The sequence below is a fragment of the Caretta caretta genome, chromosome 1 (assembly GCF_965140235.1).
Source record: "Caretta caretta isolate rCarCar2 chromosome 1, rCarCar1.hap1, whole genome shotgun sequence".
Lineage (NCBI taxonomy): Eukaryota > Metazoa > Chordata > Testudines > Cheloniidae > Caretta > Caretta caretta.
The window spans coordinates 132,742,700-132,752,881 of NC_134206.1; the positions used below are offsets into that span (position 1 = coordinate 132,742,700).

Consider the following 10,182-nt stretch of genomic DNA (forward strand, 5'->3'; position numbering starts at 1 on the left):
CTGGCGGATTTCTGCTCCATCCCCAGACACATTAACAGACTTTTCCAGTAGCTGTACTGGCCGCAAATTAATCATTAAACACACTTGCTTTTAAACCATGTATTATATTTACAAAGGTACACTCACCAGAGGTTCCTTCTCCACCTGGCAGGTCCGGGAGCCCTCAAGTGGGTTCAGGGGGTACTGGCTCCAGGTCCAGGGTGAGAAACAGTTCCTGGCTCTCGGGGAAAACAGTTTCTCTGCTTGCTTGCTGTGCGCTATCTTCAACCTCCTCCTCCTCACCTTCCTCGTCCCCAAAATGCGCATCCCTGTTGCATCATAATCCATTGATGGAGTCAAAGCATGAGGTGGGGTAGTGGTGGCTGCACCCCCTAGAATGGCATGCAGCTCATCATAGAAGCAGCATGTCTGGGGCTTTGACTCCGAGTGACTGTTTGCCTCTCTGGTTTTTTGGTAGGCTTGCCTGAGCTCCTTAAGTTTCACACGGCACTGCTGCGGGTCTCTGTTATAGCCTCTGTCCTTCATGCCCTTGGAGATTTTTTCAAATGTTTGGGTATTTTGTCTTTTTGTCTCCCCATACAGCGATCAGATCCCGTACCTCCCATTCGGTCCATGCTGGAGCTCTTTTGCAATTCTGGGACTCCATCGTGGTCACCTCTGCTGATGAGATCTGCACTCACCAGCAGCTTGCCACGCTGGCCAAACAGGAAATGAGATTCAAAAGTTTGCGGGCCTTTTCCTGTCTACCTGGCCAGTGCATCTGAGTTGAGAGCGCTGTCCAGAGCAGTCACAATGGAGCACTGTGGGATAGCTCCCAGAGGCCAATATCGTCAAATTGCAACCACACAACCCCAAATTTGACCCGGCAAGGTCGATTTCAGCGCTAATCCTCTCGTTGGGGGAGGAGTACAGAAATAGATTTTAAGAGCCCTTTAAGTCAAAGTAAATGGCTTCGTTGTGTGGATGGGTGCAGGGTTAAATTGATCCACCGCTACTAAATTTGACCTAAACTCATAGCGTAGACCAGGGCTCATCCTCGTGCATCTACGTGAGCTTTTTTTTTTTTAGATTAGAGTATCAAGATCCCCAAAATAATGACAGCATCTCCTGCTAGCTGTTAAGAGAATATTGGACAGAACTGCAAAATCTGAAGGCTGCAATAACTAAAAGACTGAGGAAGGCCCGTATTAGAATATCCCATAGTTCAGTGGCTAATGTACTTTCCTGAGAATGCAGATCGCTTTTCAAACTCCTCCTCCCCCTCAAACTGAGGGAGGACTTGAATGGGAAGCGGGGGTTCTCCCACATCCCAGCTAAGTGTCCTAAGAACTTGGGTAAAAGTTACGAGGGAGGTGCTTGTAAACCTGATCTCAGAGCATACCTAACAGACTAGGCCCCATAGGTGAGTTAAAGGAATGCCTGTCTTCCCCAGGTGCATGTATCGCACTGGGGCTCAGGCATCTAGATGCCTAGAAAAAGACAGCAACACACATGCCCAGAGGCAGAAACATAGGCACCTAAGCAACTCTTACTGCACAAACTTAGGCACCAAGAGTGTACAGGATTCGGTGGCAGTTGAGCAGGGATTTGTGTACCCCAATGGAGCCAGATTCTGGGATTTAGGTGCAAAAAGTGGCAGTTAGCTTTAGGACTCTCCACTGTTTCTATGGGAGCTTTTTCAAAGTTCTGCCAGTTCTCATGTCAAGGCTGTTGGAACAATAATGAATATTAGGCAAAGAAAGTTAATCACTAGCCAAGGCATTTTAATCAATATCAAGTTTTATTTAAAAGTGCAGAACCATTACCTCCTGCCAGCTCTTGCCTAATTACTGTTGCACTGAATATGGTAGCTTTCCAGTAATTTTGCTGAAGTTCCCCATAGTTCTGCTGCTCACTCATTTGGGTCACCTACCAAGTTACATTCTGTCTTGAAGTAAAGCAAATTCCATGTATGTTTTCTCATGATTGTGGAATTAATTTATTTACTAAAGCAGTATGCTGTAACATTAGAATAGAAAGGCAGATGGTGTGAATTAGATAAACAAGTAACAGTCAGTTTGTTACTTTAAGCAGTGATTAATCATTAAACTTGATACTATTCAACTTATTTGGTTTCACCCCTAATTCTCAGAGCTTTAATATGTAAGCCAAAAAGGCACTAAGGTTTTAGATATTTGCACACATGTAGAATAGCATGAGTGGATTTTTCGAAGCTATGCAAAAAACCTGAGGTGAGAATTTGGCCTGAATTACCTCTGTCCAATGAAACAAAGTGGGTGAGGAAACATCTTCTACCGGACCAACTTCTGTTGTGAAAGAGACAAGCTTTTGAGATTACACTGAGCTCTTCTTCATGAATCAGATACTTTCAAGAAGGGAGTTTTCTCCCTTCTTGGACCTGCGCATACTAGAATACAAAACTCATGATATCAATATGGACAGGAGCTGCAGCTTTGCCTTGTATGAGTCAGTCACAGATTCAAATCAGACAGAATTTCTGAAGTTTGCTCAAGGAGAAATTGAAATCTATCTTTACCGTTTTTTCATACCCTCCACTCCTTATGGCAAAACTATCAGAATTATACCACTCATTTTTCTTAAGGTTGAAATTAGTACTTAACTGTGCTCATAGTTTGACTCTACAGTACTAGCAGGTCTATGTACTTTCACCTACATACTGACCTATACTACTAAAACATATAATTAAAGTTTTACTGTTTCTTTCAATGGTGGGGAGGAGAAAAGGAGGTGTTTGTGTTTTTACTTTTGGGCTCTTCCTTTAAGAAAAATACATTTCTTCTTTTATTCTTCTGGCAAAAGCTCTCTGACTGCCTTGTGTTATAGAAGATAAGAAAGAAGCAGCTAGGGAGAGAGATTGAATGTGAAACTTGTGGACACAGGTGTGCAAAAAATTTCACACTGCCAGAATCAAAATGTATGTGCATTTTTTTAATGAGTGAAAATGGAAGCTTTATATTAATGCAAATTTTGGTAAGATTCTACTTAAATGTACAGTGCATGCTTTTACGCCAGTGGCTACTTGAAGAACCATTGTGGCCTACTGCTGGGCTGGGTTTTTTAGGTCTGAGCCTGTATAAAGGGATGCTGTGAAGATTAGAAAATTAGACCCACCAGGGATGGTTTGCATAGGTGCTCATGTCATATTATTCCTCTGCTTTTTGCCATTCTTAAATGCAGGCAGATAATGAAATATACTTCCCTCCTGTTGTTTCAGAGAAAAGACTTCTTATCCCTTCGGTATCAGTCTGCTGACAAGTCACAAGCATGACTTGATTGGATCTGGTACGCACAGTCCTGGGCTGGATGAAGTGAGGAGCTGTTCTTCTCTAGGTGAGGTGGAGCTGCATCTGGCAGCATTCTGCTTCAGGAAGGCAAAATGCCTTTTGGAATTCCCAGGTACTAAGATGCAGTGTGCCCACTGCTACAACACTTAATGGGGTCCAGATTACTACCCCTCCACTCCATGTAGTTGGACAGTTTTGCAGGCCAGTGCATAGAGTGGATGGAGGTATACCTTCTCCTATTGTCTGCCTCCCCTCTCTTCTGTTGGAGAACCAGATGCCCCAGGAAACTTGGGAGGGAGCAGTCCACTCAATCCACAGGCTGCATATTTGCCTGGCCCTTACATGGTCTGTGGACGGTTCCTTGGGCCTCGTCCCTCCACTACACACATTCTCGTTTGAGTGTCACTGTCAGGCTGAAACTGGCCCAGAGAGGTAGAGAGAAGAGATGATATGTCTCATGAGCACCATAGTTTAAACTCAGTTCCAGATAAAACTTCTTCTGTCAGAGTTCAAAAACCATGTTCTAAGCTAGAATTTCAACCTGGTTGGCCCCACACACAGGGTTTTATTTGTAACTAAATTAAAACCATCTATAGATGAGACAATGTCTGAAAAGCTTGTGTAGACCAGTCCTAAAAACACCTTCATTGTGTTCTGATTATTACTGTAGGGTATCCCAACAAAGTAACTTGAATATTATCCATCTTGGAATCTTTAGTCTAGGCATGAGGGATAGTATAAACAATGGTGATTTTAGGGTGGGATTTTCAAAAGCATTCAGTTCCCGCTGAAGCCAGCAGGAAAACTCCTTTCAACAGAGTTAGGCCAACGCTAAGCACTTTTGAAAATCCCACCCTAGGCAAAAGTTTAAGTCTGTCAGTCTTGACAGCAATTTCTTGAGTATTTAAAATGGTTCCTTGTTCCCATTAGGTGCCAATTTTACCTTGAATAAGAGAATCCCCACCACATCCATTCCTAACCTTGCCCTTGCTGTGGTTGGTACTAGACTCTGCCTATGCAAGCTTATCCTAGTTTCTTTAGAGTTCATTAGCATTGTTGGGATTTTGTGGTAGTTTTCATTTGTTTACCCAGATACCAATTCTAGAAGTCATATAATGTAAAGTTTGTTCTATACTATGTAGTTATTTTTTTAATGGCATTTTTAAAAACTGGTAAAAAAAATTAAATTCTAGGAAAATGAAGAAAATATGTAGATTTCACACAAATATAACAGAAAATGAAACCAAGCAATTTTTCACAATTGAATTCAACAGTAAATATATTGCAATGATAAACTATTTCTTAATCTCTTTATATCGATCATGTGTATTACATTACTACAGTCACACAAGATCCCACACCAAAGGCTCTAAAGGAAAGTAGAAAAGGAGTACTTGTGGCACCTTAAGTACGCAGTCATGGGATAAGAAGGAAGGTCCTCTCATGGATCAGTAAAGATAGGAAACAAATGGTAGGAATAAATGGTTAGTTTTCAAAATGGAGAGAGGTAAATTGCAGGGGTCCCCAAGGATCTATACTGGGACCAGTGCTGTTCAACACATTCATAAATTATGTAGAAAAAGGGGTAAAGAGTGAGGTGGCAAAGTGTGCAGACGATACAAAATTAGTCATGAAAGTTAAGTCCAAGGCTGATTACAAAGAGTTACAAAGGTATTTCCCAAAACTGGGTGACTGGGCATCAAAATGGCAGATGAAATTCAATGCTGATAATTTCAAAGTAATGCACATTGGAAAACATAATCCCAACTACACATGCAAAACAATGGGTTCTAAATTAGCTATCACCACCACCAACCACCAAATAGAGGTCTTAGAGTCATTATTGATATTTCTCTGCTCAATGTGCAGTGGCAGTCAAAAAGGCTAACAGAATGTTAGGAACCATTAGGAAAGAGATAGATAATAAGACAGAAAATATCATAATGCCACTTTATAAATCCATGGTAGGCCCACACCTTGAATACTGCATGCAGTTCTGATTGCCCAATCTCAAAAAAGATTTTTTAGAATTGAAAAAAGTACAGAGGTGGGCAACAAAAATGATTAGGGGTATGAAACAGCTTCCATATGAGGAGAAATTAAAAAGATGGGACTATGTGTCTTAGAAAAGAGACGACTAAGGATGGATATGGTAGAAGTCTATAAAACCACAAATGGTGGGAGAAAGTGAATAAGGAAGTGTTATTTATCCCTTCACATAACACACGAACCAGAAGTCAGCCACTGGAATGAATAGGCAGCAGGCTTAAAACAAAAACAAGGAAATACTTCTTCACACAATGCACAGTCAACCTGTGGAACCCATTTCCAGGGGTTGTTGTGAAGGCCAAAAGTATAACTGGGTTCAAAAAATAATTAGATAAGATCATTGAGGACAGATTAATAGCTATGAGCCAAGATGTTCAGGGAGTCAACCCTATGCTTCGCGTGTCCTTAAATCTCTGACTGCCAAAAGCTAGGACTGGATGATAGGGGATGACTGACTCGATAATAGCCCTGTTCTTTTCATTCCCTCTGAAGCATCTGGCTCCGACCATTGTCAGAAGACAGGATTCTGGGCTAGACAGACCAATGGTCTGTCCCGTATGGCCATTCTTATGTACTTAAGTCACCTCTCACTCTTTCCACCTTCACCCTGCCCCCAAAAGGAGCTGGCAACAGCAGAGAGGTCAAAATTCACACTTGAACAAGGAGGGAGGAAGCTCTTGCTTACCGCTGACAGGCCTTCACTCTTGCCTCAGAACAGCTCAGATTACTTGCATTGCTTTTGCAACTCCCTGCTATTACTTTGACTCAGCAAAACGGGAAATGTCCACGGGCTCTTGAGGAATGCTCCAGATGTAATAAATGGGTAAAAACAAATTAGCATCTATTCTATACATTAAGAAATCTCTGCTGGATTCAGGATGCACTGTTAGAAATGAAGGGTGTGTCAGAGATTCTCCAGATAAGAGAGTGATTGCTGTTCAAAGAACAAACTAATTCAAGGGCAGACAGATGTTTTTAAAAGTAAAATACACATGGGAAATTCTTCCTTCGGCTACTAGACTAAGCATTAACTAGATTGTCTGTTTGCATATAGTAACTTTTTATAATGGGCTGAACATATAAGGGGAAAAATCAGCCAAGGTAGGGTTGCCAGGCATGGCTGGATTCTGTGATTACAGGAACTGCCAATCTACTGGAAAGAGACCATTGTCAAAGAGTTTAAACCATAAGCCAGGTTCTGATATCAGTTACAACAAAGTAGGTCTGTAGTATTTCCCCTGAAGTCATTTACTCCAAATTTACACTGGACTGAGATCAGAATTTGGCTTGTAGTCGCATGCTTAGCCTAGCAGTGGTTTTTTAAAATTATTTTGAATAAGAAGAGATGGAAAGTTCTCTTTAATAACAATTATTATTTATAATATTTTGTTCAGGGCAGAATTTTAGTGTGTTCAAATATGTTTTCAAAAATTCACAGCAACGCAGATTGACTGATGAAGTCACAAGTCTGAACCTGAATGTAATTTCACTAAAATAAACAGTATCTGTTCTCTTCCATCAATCACTTGTCCTTACTGTTTTTTCAGCCTCTCCTTAGTCTGCATCTGACACAATTTTTAGCCAGCTCTGTATTTATGGGAGTAGTAATATCTGGATTGATCTGAACACAAATTTTTGAAGAATGAGCTCATGAGGATTTTTTTAAAACACGTAAAAAATAAATTCTTATTTTAATGTCTGTATTCACAGTGGTTCCTGAATGTTTTTTATTGATAATTTAAAAAGTACTGTGACTATAGCACCATCATAGCCCAATCTGGAGTTCACTCTGCAGCCAGCTCCAGCCAAGAAAAGGTGCATGCAGAAATGCAGCAGGGAAACTCCCTTCCACCCAGGGCACCTGTTCCAGACCTCCCAGAGTAAACACATAAACACACACACACAGACCCACACACTGGATTAGTACAATGAACGTAGTAAAGGGAAATATTTATTTACAGAGGGATACCTACCTACTCCTTATTCCCAATCCAAGGTTACAAGCCCCAGTACTCATGGCCCCATACAGCTCTGGGCGACAGTGATACTGGGTCCAGCTCTAGTTTGTCCTTTTTGGATAATTTCTCCCTGGCACAGTGCTCCTCCTGATTCATGTCCCAGGGTGTCCCTGGACAGCCACTCTGTCCCTCCCAGATTTTGGGCTGGTTCTTGGCTGCTTCAGTACGTGCGAGTCTGTTCACTGTAGGCCCTCTTGTCTGGAGCTCCAGACACACACATCCTGTCACTCTCCCTTGGAACAGCCAGCACTTCCTCAGGACAAGGTTTGAAAGGGGTCTTTGTCTCTAAACCCCAAGGGGCGTTATGGTACCATGAGATCTTCCTTTGTTGAAAGGCCATAATTTATATCATATGAGTTTGTTTTTATTGTCATTTAGGAGTCTGTTCTTCTGTGCTTTTCACCCTAAGAATAGTCACTGCAAGATGCTCTCTCTCTTTCTCAGGTGTTCCCAGTGCTGTAGCCATAACACTGATCCCTGAAAGCCTTGAGGTAGTTATGACAAAGTGACCTTTTACTGTTTTCATTTAAAAATGTTCAGCCACATCCACTACAAACAGGGTGTGGTAATAGCAGGGGAGAGGGGCAGGCAAAGTGGGGACTACTCAGTCCTGCATCGTTGGAACTATGAGGAACCCAGTTAGGGACACTGGGCTTTAGCAGTTCCCCATCCCATACAGCCCCCAGTACCAGGTTCCAGGAGTGGAGATTAAATGTTCCCAGCTTGCTTAGGGTGCTAGGTTGGAACTCAGGAGACCCCGGTATAATTCTCTGCTGTTGACTCCTTGGGCAAGTCATAGAGTTTAAGGCCAAAAGGGATCACCACATCATCTAGTCTGACCTCCTTTATTTCACAGGGTACCAACACCACCCAACACCCATACACTAAACCCAACAACTGTGTGGCACTCTGTGCCTCAAAGCAACACCCTGGAACCCCCCATATTCACCACTGTCATACAATTATGATATGTGTTGTACAAAGTATGCCTTGTCAGGTATCATTTTAAAAGTCTTGATCTGTAGAACATTAATATCCTGTTGGATTGTAAGTGCTATCATTGTATGTAAAATTATGAAGTTTTGCTATGTGTGTGTTACTGAAATAAGTTGTGAGGTTGGGAACACTCGCAACCAGCCTTTCAGGTCCAACAGTGGAGCAGCCAGATGTGCTGATGGCCCATTAAAGAGAATCCACTATCCCAGAAACTGTATACAATGGAAACTTCTCAGATGAGAAGGCTTGACCAATGGGGGCGGACCCCCCATGTCACAAGCAAAGATCTTTCTAGCAAGCTGGAAGAAACCATAAAAGAGGGGAAGTGACATCATCCCTTGGCCTCACTCCCCCCACAACTCAACACCTGGAAACATGTTTGGAAGGCAAAGATTTTGAACTGGGGAGGTGATCCTGGGCTGGAGGAGAGTCCCAGCCTGTGTATTGAAGATCTGTGACCTGTTTATACCATCTATCAGGGTGAGACACCGCTTGATTCAAATCCTGTTTAGTTTATAGAACTAAAACTGCAAATTTGTTTTATTTCTTAGGTAACCCACTTTGATCTCTGTGCTCACTACTTATAATCACTTAAAATCTATCTTGCTGTAGTTAATACATCTGTTTTATATTTTACCTAAAACTGTGTGTTTTGGTTGAAGTGCTTGGGAAATCTGCTTAGGTTTCAAAGGCTGCTGCACGTCCACTTTGTAGAAATGGTGACCTTAATGAACTTACACTGGTCAGGCTTCTGACTAGTGCAAGAAGGTACAGTTCTTGGGTGTAAGGCTGGTGAGCTGGGGGGAATTGGCTGGAGCCTCTCTTTTGTTGATTCATGAGTGGTTGGGGAAGCATTCATGTAACTCAGTTGGCTGTGTCCCTGTCTATAGATGTCTGTGTAAGTACAGGTTTCAGAGGAACAGCCGTGTTAGTCTGTATTCGCAAAAAGAAAAGGAGTACTTGTGGCACCTTAGAGACTAACCAATTTATTTGAGCATGAGCTTTCGTGAGCCACAGCTCACTTCATCAGATGTGTACCGTGGAAACTGCAGCAGACTTTATATACACACAGAGAATATGAAACAATACCTCCTCCCACCCCACTGTCCTGCTGGTAATAGCTTATCTAAAGTGATCAACAGGTGGGCCATTTCCAGCACAAATCCAGGTTTTCTCACCCTCCACCCCCCCACACAAATTCACTCTCCTGCTGGTGCTAGCCCATCCAAAGTGACAACTCTTTACATAATCAAGTCGGGCTATTTCCTGCATAGATCCAGGTTTTCTCACTTCCCCCCCACCCCCATACACACACAAACTCACTCTCCTGCTGGTAATAGCTCATCTAAACTGACCACTCTCCAAGTTTAAATCCAAGTTAAACCAGAATATCTGGGGGGGGGGGGGGGGGGGTAGGAAAAAACAAGAGGAAACAGGCTACCTTGCATAATGACTTAGCCACTCCCAGTCTCTATTTAAGCCTAAATTAATAGTATCCAATTTGCAAATGAATTCCAATTCAGCAGTTTCTCGCTGGAGTCTGGATTTGAAGTTTTTTTGTTTTAAGATAGCGACCTTCATGTCTGTGATTGCGTGACCAGAGAGATTGAAGTGTTCTCCGACTGGTTTATGAATGTTATAATTCTTGACATCTGATTTGTGTCCATTTATTCTTTTACGTAGAGACTGTCCAGTTTGACCAATGTACATGGCAGAGGGGCATTGCTGGCACATGATGGCATATATCACATTGGTGGATGTGCAGGTGAACGAGCCTCTGATAGTGTGGCTGATGTTATTAGGCCCTGTGATGG

At 42.3% G+C, this 10,182-nt stretch overlaps 1 long non-coding RNA gene across 1 annotated transcript in view; it reads left to right on the plus strand.

Moving 5' to 3' along the window:
* LOC142072922 (uncharacterized) overlaps nt 1-8,969 on the plus strand; it is a 30,183-nt gene extending 21,214 nt beyond the window's left edge. Inside the window, exons 2-3 of the long non-coding RNA XR_012669526.1 lie at nt 3,236-3,351; nt 7,817-8,969. This is a non-coding gene — a long non-coding RNA (uncharacterized LOC142072922). The remainder of the gene's footprint in view (nt 1-3,235; nt 3,352-7,816) is intronic.
* Nucleotides 8,970-10,182: the final 1,213 nt, after the last annotated feature.